Here is a 20,038-nt window from a genome sequence, read left to right on the forward strand (position 1 = left end):
TTTTCCTTACAAAAGAATGAGAACAAAATTATTTTTTTAATTAAAGCAATGCAGGAACCTCACTTGTGAGGGTTAGTGGTCATACATCATCCTAGCCTCTTGCATCTTTGTTTACCCATATAAGTATGATCTCATTTTAGGTTAGCAGAGGTGAGAAGTTCTGCTTTCATCTTTTTCTTTAACATACACTTTGGTTTACAATTCTGAGCTATCACATTTCTTCTCCTCCTCTCACAATAATGCACTGTCACCCAAAACAGAATATTTGCATGAAAAAAATAAAAGCAACACTATTGCAATATGCTGGTTGACATAATAAGTATTTATACACAGCCAGCAATGATGACATTAATTTGAAAAAATTAATATGACCCCCACCTTGCACTTTGCATGTTACCTCAGTGATATCAAGAACTAAAATATTTTGAACTTCTTATCAGCAAAGATATTAAGAACAAATAAAACCACATTGTTTTACCCAGTGACATTTACAACCCAAAGATATTCTACTTTTAGTTTTAATCAGTGGAATTTCTTCCCAAAGTTTTAGTTTTCTCAAGCTCACCCTAAATCATGGTTTTCATTTTACCCATCCAATGAAAGTGTAGCCAATTTTTTTTTTTTCAAGGAAGGGAAGCAATATGTGAAATCTATCTTCTTTGTAAAGCTGTGTAAGTGACAATGTCTGAATCCAGAGATCAGTTTTCTAGGCTTTTTCCAGACAATGCAGTGGCAGTAACATGTAATGCATCCAGAACAGCTTTTGTTTTTAGCTACTTGTGACATTGTGCTGTTTCTGCAAATACACATGTGCAAATTTTTGCAAAGCAATAATATCCTCTTCAGCTAGAATGTTCAAACATCCTAGCAACCTTTCATTTCAAGATCTTTACTGATTTAATTGTTTTCATGTGTACACCATCAACTACTCCATTTCTAAGAAATGTGCTTGTGGCTTGTAGAACTGATTAGAAAGCTATCCACACGCATGACGTTCGCATATGTACCACTTAATATTTAATGTGCTAAATTAAAGAGATTATGTGGAATAACCTCATGACTCCTCATGACTTATGCATAAAAATGCATGTATGCATAAAAACTGAAGACAGGCAGGACAGAAACTTTTTTTAGCTGTGATTGTAGCAAGAGATCACTGGGACAGGCTTCCCATTCTGCTCCCGTGTTCTCTGACAGTGGGTTGCCAAGACTGCTTCAGAGAAAAGAAAGAGGTGGTGAAAATAATATTTATATCAATGAATCCAGATGTGCATTCATGGGAAGAACGGATTCCAGACAATTATTTATATGTTAATAAAGGCAAGTACACATACTTGGGAGTGATGGACCCCTTAAGGAGCTTGTTATCTGACTCAGCTGACACTGTGGAAAGATGTTGCTTGGTGGAGCCTGTGGGAGCACCACATCCAGCATCAGCTTAACTCATTGCAGACAGAGAGCCTTCCAACAGAAGGGATTTTCCTTTTGTTAGGATAAACTTAAACTAGATTTCTCAAAAATATATTAATAATTTTTCATGGCACCTGTAAAGTTATTTTTATTGGATGATTCCTGACAACTTGAAAGGATGATTTCAACATGAAAAAGAGATTGTCATAAGAAAGACATATAATTATAGAAAAAAACTGAGCCTGCTGGTCTTTTCAGACTTTCTGAGCAGCATGTTAAGTGAAAATTAATTTGTATAAGTGTATATTTTATCTTGTTTGTAAAAAAGTATTTAAATGTGAAAAACATTTGTTTTTAAGTATTGAAGCTTGGCATTTTTTGTACTCTATTTTTGTATTATGCTGGCTGTTGAACAGTTCTTGAGACTACAATAACTAATATTCATATCAGCTGATCCCTAGAGATCAACTGCAGCTTCCATTGCATAAATGATGATTATCTTCATTAGCAGCTTGTTTAATTTACACAGTTCCTTGCTCTTTTTTACAGTTGTTTTTGATAATCGGAATGGAGATGGAAAAGCGAAGCACTGAAAAATAGCTCTCAGGAAAATCCTGCCATTTCAGGTGCATACAAGGTGTTAGAATTAAGTCTCTTTTAACTTGTAAACACCTCATGCAGTTGTACTACCAATTTTATACATGTTTGCTCTAACAAGAACATACACAAAGAGTTCATTGGAATATTTATGCACTAAGCTTCAGAGGATTGCATCTGACAATCAACCATGGTGTGACAGGGGCTTTTTCATTAGTGACAGAATAATCAGGCTTGGGACCACTATTAGAATTATATGTGTGTACAAACATCTCTTTAAGCTCTTTATTACTATTATTTGGAACATGCATTAATAATGCTTTTTCAAATGTATTTATTTAGTCAGATAGCAACCTGCCTGAACAATCTGTTGTCTTTTTATTTAAAAACAAACAGATTTAGTTAGTTCTGCATTATGGGACTAGAACAGATTCCATTTGAAAACCAGTGTGGGCACTCTGCCCAGGCTGAGGTAGAATTGGTGGGCATTTAGATATTATTCAATCAGAAAATTTTATTTAAAGTTTACATATAAATTTACTAGTGTAATTTTCTGCATAGCTTCACATAAGCTTTTTGGCTGTTTCTAGAACAGATTTGGAGTACTCTGAAACCCCAAGTGCAAGATGATAAATGCCTAGTTACTGTTATACTCCACTTAGTATTCCAACACAGACAAACCGAAATATGTGAATATACTTTTCAGTCGCCTTTCTGTGTGTATGACAAGAAGTCTTTAATAAAGATTTTCTGACTTACCATACTCCTACCTCACCATCCATGTGAAAGTCTTCACAAAACAGTCTCCCAGTTGAGGGGCAATCCGTGTCTGCAAATGACAGTTAAAATTTCATCACAGGTCCTCTTCCCTGCCTCATTTCCAGCCTTTATCATAATTGTGAGAGTTAGGATGCTCTTCTCTCTTTTGCACCAGATTGAAGCACACAGATTATTGCTTTCCTTGTACTCAAAAAAAGTAGCTACAGTGATTTTTCTTACTTACTTATTATGGTCCTTGCCTGCCTGCTGCTGCCAGCCAGCTCACAGCCTAGGGGGCCCTCCGGGGACATCCCGGGGTGCCTCACCCCAAAACGCACTGCAACAAGCTGTGACACAGAGGTATAAAACTGCGAATTCTGTTCTGCACAAGATTTTTAGTTAAAACTTAATTACAGAATTAAAAGAGGGAAGATAAAGAAAAACATTGTCTGGAAAAATTTAAATACTTAGAAAAATTTCTTTCAGAATTATTATTAAAAAGATTTGTTGAAGGAATCTGTTCCTTCTCCTAAATAACATTGAGAATTTGAGGGAGAGGGACTGTTGGGATATATCATAGCTGATCGGTCTGACTGGTGTAAAAGAAGCAGGTACCCTAAAGGAGCTCTTATTAGAAGATGAAATTTATGCTATTTCATTTCTGTGAAAACATAGGAAAAAACCTTCCCCGTATTCAAATATGATACCCTTGCGAGAGGCTAAGGATGCAATTACATTAGTGTATTAGTTTGCATCAACAGTGTCCTTTTCAATTTATTGATGATCAGCCCACACATGTTTTTAGGTTACAATGTGGAGTGCACTTGGAGCAAATAAATACTTTTCTTAGTTGAAACAGGAGCAGATCTAATCCAGGTGCTTACTTACTGCATTCCAACCACTCACTCCACAGATCAAACTAAAGCTAGTACAAAAAAAAACAATTTTAGTCTGCATATGAGGTCCTCGGCATCAACTGTTTCACTTTGCAGATCTCCTTTTGTAGCAGAATTAGTGCTAATACAGACGGAATCAAGATGAGAAAGGCCAGGTCAACTTCACAACAATTCTCCAAAAAGCTTTGTTATCCACATTTACTTTTATGGGGAAAAAAACCAAACAAACTATTCCAAATCTCAAATCTCACAGCCTTTAAAAATTGTCACTGAATCTGAGATGTGCAGTTGATCATATTCTATTTTGTGTACTTGGAAACTGGAGGTGAGTTAACTGGCTCATTAACATCATGCAGGCATTTTTGTGTCTGAGCTGAGAGTTAACCTGCTTCTTCCAATTCCCACTCATTCACTCAAGGAAAGGTGACTTTACCACAGCTTTAGAGAATTGAAACTCCATTATGAAAAACATGCTTGTCCTCAGAAATATTTACATATCTTGTATCAGTAATGCAAAAGCATTTCTGCTCTGCACACAAAAGATGAATATATATATATATATTTTCTCTTCAAATACATGTACAGATCTAAAAAATTTAGAAAATGGACCACTAACTATTCTGACATAGTTATATTGCAATTCTCCAGGAAGGGAGTAAGACACATGTGGGGTCCCTGTTGTCGGTTTCTCTGGGTCTGGATTGAAGGCACTTGAGACAGTAGTTTCATGTTCAGACTCCAGTGTTTATTATTTCTTATCAGTAAAACAGTCTCACTACTGCGAGTTCAGCAGCTTTTCATTAGAAGGCACAAAATGGCTAACAATCTCTTGTTACGAGGGCTTTTAAGACTAAACTATCCAATTAAGAACTGACACCTAGATTATTTTGCCTTTTAACCCAATAACTGATCCCAAAGAGCCCGCAATGTGGACTTTTCTGCCCAGTTACAGAGTGCCACCCAGGAAGGGTGAAGAAGAAACCCATGAAGAAGAAGGAAGAAGAAGCATGAAGAAGAAACCCAGGACAACACTCCATGCCCTCCATCTTGCTTTAATCCACAACATACTAAAAATCCCAAAACCTCAATTTCTCACCAAGTGATACACCTACACTACTCTTTATAATCTATTTCACACTTTTGTGGATTCTAGTCTATCTTGAAATCTAGGAAATGTTCTCCATGAATGAGGGTCAAAGTCAGTGCTGCCCTGGGGGTCAGGACATCCCAGAGCAGAGAGAGAAATATTCCCAGTGCTCTGGGTTTCCACAGACACAGTAGTATTCTTTCTTTCCTGGTCCCAGAGGTTTTAGATTCTCCACAGCCTGAGGAGATTCATACTCATCCATTACCATGGAGAAGTCTGACCCTCAGAGGAGATTCATACTCATCCATTACCATGGAGAAGTCTTACCCTCAGAGTTGCATGCTTCCAAAACAGTAAGCCCTGTTTATCTGGCTGCCTATTCTAAGGAGTGATTTTGGAAATTTTGTAGGAGTAGAGGTGTTTTCTCAAAATATCTTCTGCTCTGCAGAGAACAGTAGGGTTTCAAACACACCTTTTTGTGCTTTTTCTTTTGACCAGCTGTAAGAGGCAGTATGCATGTTTTCCTCTTCTCCCAAGAGTTCATCCCTAGGTGCCTAGCTTACCACATTTGAAAGCTTCACCAGTTAACAGAGGGAATAAATAATTCTAGAGGTCAAGAGCCTGAAAGGTATGCTTTGTAATGTACAGAGCATAGCTAAGTATAAATCTTTCCTTTAGGATTTTCAGGAATCAGACCAATTACATTTTCAGCTCTACTTTGTGTGTTGAAATAATGACAAAAGGATTTCAAATAGCAATTACACAATGGGAATGCACCCTCTTTTGGCATAACATAGAAAATCTGGCATTATGGCTTCACATGTAATAACAAGCTCGTTTCACTTACAGTCAGTGTCAGAGATGAAATAAAGTTACCCAATGCAATGGGTACTTATTTTACTGATTCAGTGTCCCCACTAGTATTAAGAAGAATGCCAGTCTTTTCAAAAAAGACAGCACTTTTCTTCTGCAATAAAATATTTTTTGGTACAAATCTCTATTCATCGATTCACAGATTTTTTTTTTTTAACATGCTTTATTATAAGACATGCCAGTATGACGCTGGGGTATCAGCATTGCATATGGGTCATTTCTTCATATTTCTTTCAGAAAAGAAAGAGGAAACCTGGCTGGTTAAAATTTCCTAGTGTGCTCCAAGAATCACAGGATATAAGATTTTCAGCAGCACAAAATAAAATTCAGAACCTGAAGTGGTTTTGGTCTTAACATTGAGTCTTAGTTTAGTGTGGTGAACTTGGCTTCTGACTCCTTGAGTGCATTCTATAACCCTAAATGTCCTACACACATGCTTTAAAATACATTATGTATCAGCTGAGACAGCCAAAACAGATCCTGAGGAGATATTTCTTAATCCTGTCATTTTTGGGGCAGGTCTTGGTTATATCTATGTCTGAGCAGGCCCTGAAGTCTGTATTTTAGGATACAGCTCTTGCAAAATCAGTCACTGTGCCCAGAGAATTCATCTAGGGACAAAGATCATCCATCTAATATCAACTCCTTACAAGAAGTATTCTCAGGTAATGAAACATTCCAACGTTCTTGTAAGGTTTTCTATGTGTCTTTGTTCAATCTCAGTGGCTAACTCCAGATTTTGGGTGAAGTGGGGAGCATCTTTAAACACAATCTGCATAGACAGCGGATGACTTGGAAATGCCCACAATTAGGGTCAGCTTTTACCTAAGAGCCAAGCTGGCAGAACTGTTCAAACCTCACTGATATTTTTGTCATTTTGTGCCACTACTATCATGAGCAACAAGGCCAAGATAATTGTAATATGAACACAATGTGTAGAATGGGGAGCAATGTACGGTGGGTGGGATTTGTCACATGTAGCAGGTTTCCCTTCCCATGATCCTTTTTTCATAAATGTTCATGTTAGTAGAGTTTGTACTAATGCAGTAGAAAGCTCTTGAGTGAAGTCAATCATAGTGTGAATTTCTCTAGTAAACAAGCTATGTAATTTAAAAAAACCATTAAAAACAAAACAAACAAAAAAAAAAAAAAAAAGCAGCGGGATGTGGGATCATAACAGCGGACCCCGACAGCGGGATATGTAAGAAAAATTTACAAATACTTTCCTTTTTCTAAAGTCAAGTAAGAATCCTTTTGTTTCTTTGGTACTGTTCGGATAGCAAATAACCTAAACTCTTCATGTTTTCTATTTTATTGTTCTCCTAATTCTCCAGTACATTATTCACAAACATGTATAAACACAAACTTACCTCAGAATAATTCATGGAGGTCCCTAGAAACTACACAGCATTAAAGCTGCTACTGGTTTAGTCCCTGGATGAAGTATGGAATTTGACCAATGGCTCAGTGTACAGTTAAGTTATGAAAGAAATAAAAGGTCAGAAAATACAGATGTAAAATAGTCAGAGGGGGTTTGTGAGAGGCAAATGGTGGAACTGAGAATTATTTTTCTCTGTGAGGAAGAGAGGAAGGCAAAGAATGTCTTGTCTAAGGGTCAGTTTAGAATTGAGAGGAAGGAAAGCCCAGAGCCACAAAGGAGATAATAATAGAGAATAGCTGTCAAAGGAAATTAAGAATTTTTAAATAACTATCATTTTGTTTCTCGATGAGTCAAAGGGCCTTGCCTCCCTGTAGTTCAGCCTAGGGTAAAGGGTGAAGATTAAAGAGAGTGGATGCTTGGAGCTACGTACAAGGCTGGGAACTGGAAAGAATTATGTACGAACAGCCAAGGGCTGATGCTAGTACTCTCCAGTGGAGAGCTTGATTCCTAGAGGGGAAGGGATCCCTTGGGGTATGATAACCTATATATGGTTAGAGATGGGGTTCAGAGCAAAAGAGCGCTCATAGCTACAGCTAATGGGACTTGGGAAAGGGGCTCCCGGAAGAGATATCACAGGAATTTTTTGCCTTGCAGAGGGCAAAGGTACCTTGCCCAGATTTCAGTGTAGCAATTGGATCCAGGGAAAGAATAAACCCAGAACTGACATTTTCAAGGGGGGTTATATAATACTTTTTCAATGTAAACTAAGGGTTGATTCTCATATGCTTTTGTGACTGTATCTTCTCTAGATAAGATAATCTATCAAGGCCATGTTGTTGCTGGACATTTTGTTGTGCCACTGGGCCAAGGGAACTAGCACAAATATTTGAAAACTTTCATAACAGCAAATTATGTACATCCAACTGAGAATGAAGATGAAATTTAGGAGGCAGATCTTGGTTTTAATAACTTAAGAAGAATGTTATTCCAGTTTAAAGTAGAGTTAACATTAACAGAAAAAAAGCCCGTGTATATAATATTTGCTTATTTCTTGGTTAAAATGTTGGACTGACATGTCTGCACATGTTTCTGGGCCTTCAAATTCTGGCTCCATATCAATATAGTAAGTTTGGAAAACAAGAAAACAAAACAGCAAAATAATATCAGTAACTAAATAACATCTCATTAGGATAGTGGTGTGAAAAAAGAGTCATTTTGTCGTTAAAGACGGCAGGATTCTACAGGCTTCTTCTGTTACCCCAGCAATAAGATAGATGAGGTCATATTTATAGGAAGGAGAAATGACATGAGCTTTCTCTGTGGTAGAGCAGGAGTGCTGAAAATAACACAGTGGATCTGACTACCACCTGATTAATATGCAACCATTTCTGAGAAATAAGAAAGGCTTTAGGTAACCATATATTTTGTGGATAGATTGTTTTACTTTAACTGTATAGAACACTGTCTGGGATTATTCAAATTAATTTTTTTCTTGACCTATAATATAATTTGTAATACTACAGATGAATCATTATTTTAAAGTCTTTTTCCCTAGTGATTTTTTAGAGAAAAAACACATAATCATTACAGTTTCTTTTCCCACAGTCAACACATTTTTTTCTTATATATTGCATTATTTCAGGGAGCTTTACTACTGGCATCTGAACACCCCTGGATTTCTAATGAATTTTCTTCTGTCTTTTAAAAGTGATGTTTTGCTGCATAAAGACAGTGATAAATTTTAGACCACAACTGTAGGATTTTAGGAAATTACTTTATTGGTAACAACTTGGCAGTGCGAACCCCTGAATCAATAGTAAAGTGACTCATGTGTCTCGACTTTGTCTTTGGAAAGGCAGTGCAGACTCTTAATTTCTTGGTGCTGCAGGTTGTGAATTCTCATAGATATGGAAAGGACATTCAGGCACACATGAGCACACTCTCAATGAAAGCATAGCACTTTAGCCTTATTCAGAACGCAGAAATTATATTAATTAAATTTCTCTCATGCAAACATCTGCATGTTCTTTTAATAGTAAATAAGGCAATAAATTAGTAGGAAGGACTACTCTTTTTTACTCTTTCTGTACCTGAATTCAGAAGGCCACTTAATGCAGCAACTTTGTGCATTGTTATGACTTCTGGTTCAACTGAATAATGGAAATTCATAAGAAAAACCTTTAAGCATTTTTCTATCTTCTACCAGGAATACCAGCTAAGTACTAGTATTCAGGAATAGACAGAGAAAAAGTGTAATACTTCATATTCTCAGAAAAGATAAAGTTTATCTTGACCTACAATGTAAGAAGTAATTGCTGTTATCTTTTGGGTTTGACTTCAATGGTTTGGGGTTAAAAATGTCATATTTGATTATATGCATTTTTGTGATTCTATGATTGACTAATCAAAGTAGTTGTGTAGCTTCAGACTCTGGAGATGTAGGTAAATAAAATTTAAATCATGAACACATGAAGTTAGCATTTATTATACTCATCTACTTACAATGATTTACAGTTTCGATAAATTTAAAGAAAATGGTGTAGCTACTGAAATTTTATCATTGAAATCAATGCAAATTCAGGTAAATACTGGAAATTCTACTTCCAGATCAAGGTATGTACAAGAAAAATACCAAATTAGACTGCAGATTCTTAGGTAAGCTATATCATTCAAGTCTTTAGAACTGATATTTTACATTGTGACACCATGAAAAACATACAACTGATCATTTTGAAGCGACAAAGATCTATCTTTGAAATGAAATCCAATTAAAATTCAACGAAATAATTCTTTTCAGACTGAAGACTAAGAATAAAGAAATAAACAAATCAGTTCTCATTTATTACATTTTTAATTTTCTTCTGAAAGAATATTTCTAAATGCTTTTTTACATCTTTTGGGTTCCAACTGAATTTTATTTCGGTCATGAATGTGAAGGTTAATAGAACTTTCATATTTTTTTAATACTTGCACACCTTCCAGTTTGACAAAAGTGAAGAAAATCTTTGCTTAGAATAACCTACAGACAGCAGTATCAAAGCAACAGTGCAAGATGAAGCAGGGAAAAATTGATTAAGTAAAAAAGTACCTGGTAGCTTTAGCTGGATGATTAATAGTGTATCACAGAACTCAAGCAACAGATGTTTATTAATGACAAGAGGAATGGAAATGCCAAACAGAAAAGTGAAAGGAATACTAACTCTTGAAAGCAGAGCTGTGCCAGGAGATGGGGGGACATAAGGGAGCCATGCCGGGAGCAGAAGGACATATGGAAGCTTCTAAAGTAGAGGCTTATCTGTCATTATATATGTTAGAGGACATTTGGACTTACTTGGGGTAAGCAGTGATTAATGTTCAGAATAGAAAAAGCTGTTGGACTAATATAAGACAGACAAGCCTAGGAGATGTGTATTCAGAGAAGTTTGGATGATGAACTACCACAAAAACACATTCAAAGGCAGAAATGCCCTTGGCTGGATTCTGCATTTCATTCCTCAGTTAGTAAGGTAATCCACTTAGAGATGCTCTAAGCAGGGCCAAAATAAGCAAAGCCAGAAAGAATATTCCTTTTTTGGACTGGAAGACCTGCTGTCTTCACAGTGTTTTCAATTCTTCTTAATCCTTCATTGGAAGGAATAAATCAGTTTCACAAAAAGATATGAATCTATAAAAGGGAAGTACAAAACTCACTCAGGTGGCACCTGAATTCCTGGAAGCACGACAGATGTGCAGGATTCAGAGAGGAAAAATGTTGTGTCCAGGCAACCTTTAGCTTGTTCGCTCAGCTCCAAAAATCACCTTAGGTTTGAAAGCTGGAATTAAAGCAAAACTTCTGCCATAGCTTTCCAGACATAGCAAGCATCCAGCACAGTACTGAGGCTAAAAAGACACATCACCCAAGGCCACAAACCATCAACCACACACAAATTTTCTAAATCTATTTTCAGTGCCCAGTATCATCATGTTTGATGGCAAAAGGGTTATGAAAAATTCTCAAGAGACAGGAAGCAACACTCATTCTATACACACCTAGCATGAAGTTTTTGGGGCTTTTTGAATCTTGTGTCCTTCATATTTGGGACATCCAATGTGAAGTTGGTGGGTGGATATTCTTTGGCAATAATTAGCTGGTGCAGACCATTGCCCATTTTTGTGGTTCACAAGGGAACTATTGCATTACAATTCTTTGAGACCACTAGAGGGGTTACTACAACCTGCCTATTGCAATTTCAATGGGGATCAATCAAGCCAGGTTTGGTCCATGTCCTTGCACTTCACGGCATCCCATGCCTTTTGACGGATTTCACTTTGGTGAAGATTCTTTTTTTTCCCATATCCATGATGCGTCACTCATATCTTTGCTTCAAAGTCCTTGCTTCTACCTTGATTTTTTTTTCCTCCTGATTTTACAATATCTGTGAGGCTAGTTTTGGCATGTTTTGGCCCTTTGCACAGCATCTCATGCAATTCTGGTCCATTTTCTTGTAGTCACTAAATTTCCCAATTTTCTTTTTTTTTTCCCCTGCAAATACACTTCCATTGATCACATCTCCATTCCAGAGTGTTTGTAAATCGTTATTTCTGTTTCCAGAAATGCAATGCAGACCAATTTTGGGAAACATTGGTCAATCTCCATGCACTCCATGGCACCCCACACCTTTTGATGGCTTTGACCTAAGCGAAGTTATTTGTTTTCATTTTCAGTATCTATGCCATGTCACTCCTATCCTCCCTTCAGGGTTCTGTCTTCCTCCTTGATTTGTTCTCCTGCTTTTGCAACATTCCTGAGATTAGTTTTGGCATGTTTGGATCCTTTGCACTTGTGGATAGATAGAATGAAGGAGAATAGAGATAGTGGTGAAGTAATCTCACCCCTAACGGAGTTACAGCTGTGCTAATCATCAAGAATTAAGAACAAACCTCTGCCCTTAATAGGCCACAGGAGGAGGAGGAGGAGGAGGAGAAGAAGAAGAAAAAAAGAAGGAGAAGAAGAAGTCAGTGCTGTGAGGAGCTGCCCATGAGAAGTCACCAAGAAGGTATGAAACCTTTGTGACAAGATGGCAACATGCACTTCACCTCATTTCCTGCCAGACAATTTTCTTGTAGTCACTAAATGTCCCAATTTTCTGGTCTTTGGGGGTTTTTTCAGGCACATTTCATTTGATCTGATGTCCTTTCCAGAGCGCTTGTAAGTCTTTCTTTTCTGGGTCACAAGATTTCAATGGGAAGCAAGTGGGCAATCTTTTACTCCTGTCCCTGTGATTCTTGGTATCCCCTGTCTTTAGTAACTTTCTCTTAGGTGTAGATTTTTTTTTAGTTGTTTTTTAATTTTCTGTGCCATATAATATCACCTTTCCAGAGTGTTTTTATGTCTTTATTTTCTGTTCACAAGATATTCACACAACCAATATAAATAGCTTCTTCTCTCTTACCACACATTGAGTACCATATTGAATTTTAGGCTTTTATGTTAACATATCTTTGCTTTTGTCAAAAACTTCTGTCCTTGTCCTGTATGATTTTGTGATTTATTAAATCTGAAATTATACGGGCTATCAGAATGGACTTATGACTCTCTTATTCCAGTTTTCTTCCATTGTAATTGTTGCTTAGGTAATGTAGTCACCTAACAGACCGTCTCAGCAGAACTGCATGCAGAAATGAGATCATTCTTTATTCACCTTTGTATCAAAGCACAAAGCTTGGTTAGCTTATTCACCAGAGACACTAAAGTTGAGCAACTTCAGACCTCAGTCACCTTAATTGCAATTTGCATTGATTTCAGGTAGTCTTTTATGTGACAGAGGTAAAAACAGAATGCCATTCTTTGAAGTGATGGAAATTATATTAAAATAATTTTTGTGCACACAATAATTTTAAACTTCAGATGGTTTGAGACATCTTGGTATTTTTAAGCAATAGTTTAATCTTTAATTGTAGTTCTTTCATAATAACTGAAACGAATATGTCATAGTTATGATTATATATTAATTTTTTAAATGTAATAATTCAGACTGTTTCAAGAAAAGTAGCAATAGACTGATATTATTCTTTAGCATTGCTTCAGGGAATTTTAATCTAGGCAGGTAAGATATACATATGTGAGGGAAGGCCAGACAAGAATTGTCAAATATGATAGCAGCTTGTACAATGTTAATTTCTTAGGTAAAAAGAAAATAAAATAAATTATGATGGCCAAAGTATCAGAAAATGTGTACGTGGACTGAAAAAGCATAACAGAGCTATCAGAACAACTTATGAGATATAGCTGAAAATCTTCTTGTAAATTGCAACATGTGGCTTCATAACCCAACACTAGTGTAAGACCTTTTTTGGGAACAGACAAAACTGAAAAGTCTTCTTTCAAGAAGGGTTATTCATAGAATTTTGTCCAATAATCTGTTGTACAATCTGATATAAATTTCTAACACTTAAGATTAAAGTTCAAGGGGATTTACTTTGTATTAGAACATAAAACTTTGTTATTGCTCCATCAACAGTTCTTTCTTCTGGTCCCTCACACTCATATTTTTTATGTCTGACTTCTAGAATAATTTTGACTGGTTAACAAACACAAAAATAGAAGGAAAACTACTATTTGAACTTTTCTATAATTATGATTTAAAAGATAAGTCTAATGATTCTCAGTACAGAACAGAAATTTTAGGAGAAGGGACTGAGGTAACTATTGAAGTGGGCTGGAAAGCGAGGAATTTGTCTCTAGAATATTTTGCTTACTAGAGTTAAATAAACTTTCATCTGAAGAACATGGCCAAATGGGAAAAATGGCCCCTTGAGCATACTGTGGTGGCCAGAGGCAAACATATGAAGAACAGGTCTGGAAAAACTATTCTAGGCAAACTGACATAACAAAATGCTGAACAGCTGGGTAATTGCAGTGCTCCAAATACATCCATTAGAATGATGAAATCCCATATGGTGGAACAGTAGGTTTCTCTGCCTTTTCCCTCTTTTTAAGAGTAAAAAATGTTAAATCACTTTTATTTACAGAGCATCCCAACAGATGAGTTTATCTGAGTAATAGCACGTGAGACCTTGAGCTAAAGGTTTCAGTTTGTTTGACCTCTCTCATAAGGGAATTCATAACTTGTTTTCTAACACAGATGTTGCTCCGATAATTGTAATGAGCTTTGGGGAGCTTTTTAATCCTGACAGAAGCTGGAGCTGGGTATACTAAAGTTCACTACAGTTACAAATATCAAAGAGGATAAAAAGATCCTTAAAAATTTCTAAAGTGTTAGAATGTCTTAGTGTCACCCTCAATATATAAGTCCATAGTAAATTCTCTGAGCTAAATCATATCAGCTAAGGTCTACCAGGCTTTTTATAATACATTTCCAACTTAATATTTACATTTCAAGCAATCTGTGTGCACAGTATTTTGTGCACTGATGTTAGATGAGTCCTGCAGCCCTTCTATCATAGATGCTGTATGAACCCTTGCTGTGAGGAGACGGTTTTCCTGAGAGAAGCAAATTGCACTAACAGATGCATGGATGCATTCACTATATGAGTTCTTTGCTGATATTGTTTTATGAAAGTGCCTGAAGCAAGGAAATGATCTTTACACATATATACATACTTACGTGAAGGCTGCAGGAATAGTAATTCTGTTGTAATCACAAATCAAATACTATCCAAGAAAAACCGTGTCAGGTTAATTGTGTTTCTCTCAGGAGATAACTACTAATGGTGTTTTTGTCTTGGTGACTGTTTAGTACAACTACTGACATTTCAGTGTTCCTGGTATTTCAAACTACAGTTCATATCACTTCCACCAATTAAAAATTCTATTCCCCTTGTATTATAGAATAATTTTTTGCTTAAGAAACTCTCTGCCAATGATAGTCTTTCCAGGATTCATATATAAGCTTGGATGTGATCCAAGGTCAGCTGAAGCTGACCAAATATTATAATTTCTCAATTGATTTTAACTTTGATCCTTTGTTTCTCAGCATCTCAATTCTGCTTTTGTCTAATAAACTTAATCATACCATCATTTCTCAGTGGCATTAGTGCCCAGTGGGGCACTCAAATATAAAACCTCCTACTCAAAGCAGTAGGAACAAATTAAACATACCACTGAATGGCCCTAGCTAAAACTTAAACGTTATCAATCTGAAAAATGACATTGGGATTTGTACTTGATGCAATACATTCACTTCAGTATCTGCTCAAACGTACTTACAGAGTTGTTCTACATAGATAATCATTCTATTTCCCTATAAAGGAACTATGCATCAACAGAGTAAAAGTGTATGATTTGCAAAGTAGTTTGCAAATTTTCTTGATGGAGAGAATTAAGGTCATGACAGATTCGGCTCCTTTTTAAAATTAATGTTTTAATTGTGAAAGTAAATAAATATATCTAACAAGAAAAGATAATCAGTTGGTTTACATTGTCATTACCTAATTTTTAAAAGTAAAAGCCAATATTTTTATAGAGTTTGTAGGAATAGTTTTGCTGGCTTATCACTACATTTTCTATGGTATTTTCAAGGATTCTATGTCATAATCATAACTACAGTTACTAATATATATTAAGATGTAAAGGAATTAAGAGAATAATGAAAATCCAATCAATATTTCTTTGCTAATGGGAGAAAATTTTGTCAAGTTTCTGTCTGTATAATCTGTGCCAGTATGTAGTCATTTTAATATAGATAGCCCCTGAGACCCTTCAACTTACTTTTTCTTTGACTAGGAAATAGTCTTACTGTGGCATCAAGAAAAGTAGCAGTGTCATACCAGAACTAGCAAAAGCCTTGTTAACGAGAAATGTACTACCTGTTAGGTTCACAGTTGCAGAAGCAGAGAGTTAGAAAAATTAATTCAGAAGACCACAATGGCCAGAAGAAAAAAAAAAAAGAAATCTCTTGTTTCATTCAGGAGACTAGGCAGGATCAAATATGGGGTTTGACAGGCTGATACAAATGTGAGTGATTTTATGCAAGCTAATAGAATAACATACTGAAACAGAGTTTGCCTTTAATTAGAGCTGGCAAGCAGGAAGGAAAGCCCATTAAGCTTGGAAGCTTGTAAGGTTCATGGTGTGTTAGACCATCCCAGAGAATTATATTTTCAAAGACTTTCTACTTTTCTAGGAGTTATCCCACATCAAGAACAAAATTGTTCAATTATCAACTATTAGAATATAATTGAAAGTAATTATATATTCACTTTGTATCATGATTGATTAATCCTCTGGAAAAGAGCATAGTCTTTCATTGTCAGTCATTGTCCCTGACCATCCACAGGAAAAAAGTCTCCCACAGACCTCTGCTTAAGTCACTGATCAGTAGCCTTCAGGTCTGAGGGAATGAATATTGAATCAGATCATAGAGGTAATCAGCAACAATTTAGAAAGGAATAGAACAAACTCACAGAAATTATAATTCTCAGTGAAACCATACAAAGAAAAGTGAATTCCATCTGATAGTCACTCCTGTGAAGACTGAAAATTTGAAAGCAAATCTTAGAAATCTGTGCTTAACCCTTTTACATTAAGTAGTGAAAGCCATGAAAAATAAATGGAACAAATATTTTAAGAGCAGATAGCATATCTCTCCACAGATAAAGAGATAGATAGTGTTTCCATTAAGCTTAGCAGTTTGTAATTCAGAACTGCCAAAGGAAGGAGGAATACAGACAGCCTAGCTACTATTTAGCTGTTCAGCCCAGAAGGAAGGCTGTTTTAGCAATCAAACCCCAGTTGTCCAGCAGAACCCAGCCCTCCAACAATATATGTATTTGACAACAGCATAGACATGTCCAAGCATCCATAGACGACTCATATAAATAGCCACAAATTCTGTGTCATAGCATTGGTTTAAAAATGAGCTTGGTTTGCTCCACAAGGAAAACAAACTGAAATCTTGGAAATAAACTTTCTGGCAGGACTACTGCTTTTTGTGGTTTTCTGTCAAAAGCAAATTGATTACAGGTGTGGTTTACTGAGGAACTTCTTTGATTCTCCTTCCTCCCTGATGTCTACCTGATGTTACAGGCTCTAGGCACCACACAGACTCCCTCTCTCCTATACTCCAAGATTATACTTCAGCCATCCTTGCAGCACACTCTGGAACTCCTCTCAGTCCATAGACAGGGATTGGACAGCTAGAGTGAATAAAGATCTGAAGCTAGAGCAAGCTTCAACATACTGCCAGCAGATAGTAACAAGAAAAGTGAGTAGGCAGAGAACAGGCTCCGCAGGGATTATGAGCAAATCACTGGCGGTCACTGTCAGGGATCCCATTGACAGTATCTCACTGCTGTTTAGGATTTCAAGCTCCTACTCTTACACTGCCATCTATGGGGAAAGTAATTCGAGATGGGAACTGTAAGCAAATGTCATGCACACAAGGTGCTCTGAGCAGCTCTGGAGATGTCAAAATGAGTCTGTAGTCAGCTGCTATCCATGATGTAGGTCTGCCCTTGGGCCTGACCAGCCAAGAGCGTGGCATAAGGCAGTTGTACTGCAAAAATAGCTAGCATAGCCACAGTGATTATCCCTCTTTTCCTGTAACACCTGGAGTCTCAGAAAATATTGGACTGGAATAATCTATTAAAAGTCACTGCAAGGGTTATTACCTGCGTTGTGGCAAAGTGTGTTTGTTAATGTTCCCTAATCCTTTCATGTCTGAAAATTTATCCTTTTAGGCAAACATTAAGAAATGCACTATTTGAAAATTAAGGCAATCAAAGGGCACATGTGTATGCAAATCAGCCATGTTCTTTCCTTAAGACAAAAAGCAAATTTAATCCCTCTCCATCATGCAGCTGGCTAAATATTTAGATCTAAAGAATGTAACTCCTCATCTAGTGAATGTAATTCCACATGAAAAGTTTTAGATATTGGGAGAAAATATTTAAATCTCAATTTACAGAGAATTGAAATTAATAAATAGCTTTGTTTGTAATCGGAATCAGTTACGTTGTAGGTTCCAGAATGCCTCTTAATGCCTAAGAGACAGTAACCTGTATAAATCTTAGACTATGAAATGCTAAATTGTTAGGAAAGAAAAACATAAATAATTTAAGTGAAGAAATGTTTAAAATATTTTAAATGCATTCTGATTTATATATAATTATATTTTAATCTATCTGGCTGGCCTTCTGCATACTGAGGTATTATTAAATAGAAGTTGTTATGAATTTTACATGTGAAAAATTACAAGTATTTGTGCCTCTGACAACAAAAATTTTTGTTTAATAGACTGGATCATTTAACAGAGAGATGTTTAGTATTTCTTATGATTTAATTTCTTAAAGGAGTAAAAAGTATTTATTAAAAGGCAAAAAAATTTTTGACCTGAAGAAATTTAGTAATTCACAGCTATGTTAATGGAGAATACAAGCTAAGGTTCTAAGTAATTAATGAGATCCAGAATCTTTACTTAATAGATCAACCAGAGTCAATTACATGAAGTAACTTACAGGTAATTTACTTATTTTTTTTAAGAGAGAAACTAAATGCAATTTTTTGCCAGAAGTAGCTCTGGAGTTAACAAGGATTGGGACATTTAAAAAAACATTTGGCTTCACCTCTTTTAAAAAGCAGCTTAAGCTTTTTGTTTGGGCATAACTCATCTGTAACTGGGATCCCTAGAAAACGCATATCTCTTAGATACTGCTTAGGAACACTGTGGTGGTTGTCTGGTTTCAGTATATCATAAACTATGATTTGTTTTCAAATGTGTGTATGAGGTCCTTTTTCTTGCTTGTTTTGCCCTGGGACAGGTGAGAATCTCTAGAAGAGTTTCTCTTCTTGGAAGTAACCATGTGTCTTGGTTTAAGACAATTTAAAGAGGTGGATACTCTAAAATGAGTTACATCCTCTCAGTTTTAACCAATCCCTTTCGACCAATACGAATACGAGTAGATATAAGTGAAAAAATAACAATTTAGTAACAAGCAAATGAGCAACAGGCAAAGAAAAAAAAATAACAGTGAATAATCACTAGATACAAAATTCCTACATCTCAGAAATTCCAGGGGAAAAAAGAGGCGCCCAAAATGTTTGGGTATTGCCCTTCCAGCATGGCAGCCCCCACTGCCAATGGTGTGTAGGAAGACAAAGAGAGAATGGCATTAGCTCTCCCGCCCAGGGTGGTGCCCTCCAGGCAGCCACACCGTTCAAGAGGCAAAGGGAAAAGATGGTGCACAGAACCCTCTTGGGAAGGCAGGAGCTTACGGAGCAGTTCTGGTGGCAGATGAGAAGTGCTGGAATCTGTGAGGTCAGCACCGCCGCCCACAGCTTCCTCCTGCTGCGTGCTGGAGGCCGCGGGCGCTGGTGCCGCTGTCCCCAGCGCTGTGCGTGTGTCAGGAGGAGGAGACCCGCCTGCCCAAGCGCCGAAAAGGCCACCCCAGACCCAGGTCCACATTGTCAAGTCTGCTTGGGCAACCCTGACTGTTCAAAAGGACTGGTACGTCCTGACCTCACAATTCCAAAAGCAGACCTCAGAACTGAGAGAAAAGGTGACTTTCAAGGTATTCCGGTAAGACCATGCAGAGTTTGTGCAGCTAGGAAAGCCTTTTAAAATCTGACTTTAAAGAAACAGATAAAGATGTTTCTGCCCTAGAAAAGACACAGGTGGCAAGTAAAAAGATACGTTTTCAGGCCTTTTGTTAAGGCAGGCCTCTCTCACCTTTTTGTCACATTACAATCAGTGTAACTTTAGGCTCTGATCTAACTTTGTAATTGGTCCTGACTTATTCTACAGTCCTATGTCCTTTGATGGGAAGATTTGCATTTTCATTCATAACATGAATGTAACACAACAAATTGTAGCGGAAATAAACAAATAAACAAGTCAGCTCTATGAATTCAACATGTGTAAGCTTTTTAAAGGACCTGAAGAACACAGGAATTCACTTATTGGCCCATGGTAAAGCCTCCAATCTCCTAACACCTGCCACTATCGGTGAGGATCTCCCAGCACCTGCAAGGGTAGGTTACATTCCCTACCACCGAAAGGACAAACAGATTCAATCTTCTCAACTGCATAAGGTGGA

At 36.7% G+C, this 20,038-nt stretch overlaps 1 long non-coding RNA gene across 1 annotated transcript in view; it reads right to left on the minus strand.

Annotated features, from left to right (window-relative positions):
* LOC121348840 overlaps window positions 1-20,038 on the minus strand; it is a 95,156-nt gene that overhangs the window by 6,619 nt on the left and 68,499 nt on the right. The window contains exon 4 of the long non-coding RNA XR_005954422.1: window positions 2,767-2,836. This is a non-coding gene — a long non-coding RNA (uncharacterized LOC121348840). The remainder of the gene's footprint in view (window positions 1-2,766; window positions 2,837-20,038) is intronic.

This window comes from Pyrgilauda ruficollis, unplaced genomic scaffold (assembly GCF_017590135.1).
Source record: "Pyrgilauda ruficollis isolate IOZ18807 unplaced genomic scaffold, ASM1759013v1 scaffold1, whole genome shotgun sequence".
Taxonomy (NCBI): Eukaryota; Metazoa; Chordata; class Aves; order Passeriformes; family Passeridae; genus Pyrgilauda; species Pyrgilauda ruficollis.